Source organism: Rhincodon typus, chromosome 28 (genome assembly GCF_021869965.1).
Source record: "Rhincodon typus isolate 14 chromosome 28, sRhiTyp1.1, whole genome shotgun sequence".
Taxonomy (NCBI): Eukaryota; Metazoa; Chordata; class Chondrichthyes; order Orectolobiformes; family Rhincodontidae; genus Rhincodon; species Rhincodon typus.
The window spans coordinates 1,747,607-1,747,844 of NC_063359.1; positions in this window are offsets into that span (position 1 = coordinate 1,747,607).

A 238-nucleotide genomic window follows, 5' to 3' on the forward strand; every position below is an offset into this window, starting at 1 on the left:
CTGTCAGTAGATGGGAGGGTGAGGGAGTCAGGGCACTGTCCTGTCAGTAGATGGGAGGGTGAGGGAGTCAGGGCACTGTCCTGTCAGTAGATGGGAGGGTTAGTGCAGCTATTAATACATTTATCAAACTTGATATACCTTCTATGAAACTTTTCTGACTGTATTTGGTTGTATTGTATTTCCAAGTTAACCACATTTTTAATCAGGAATCCCATCATTTTCCCTACTTATTGCTGTC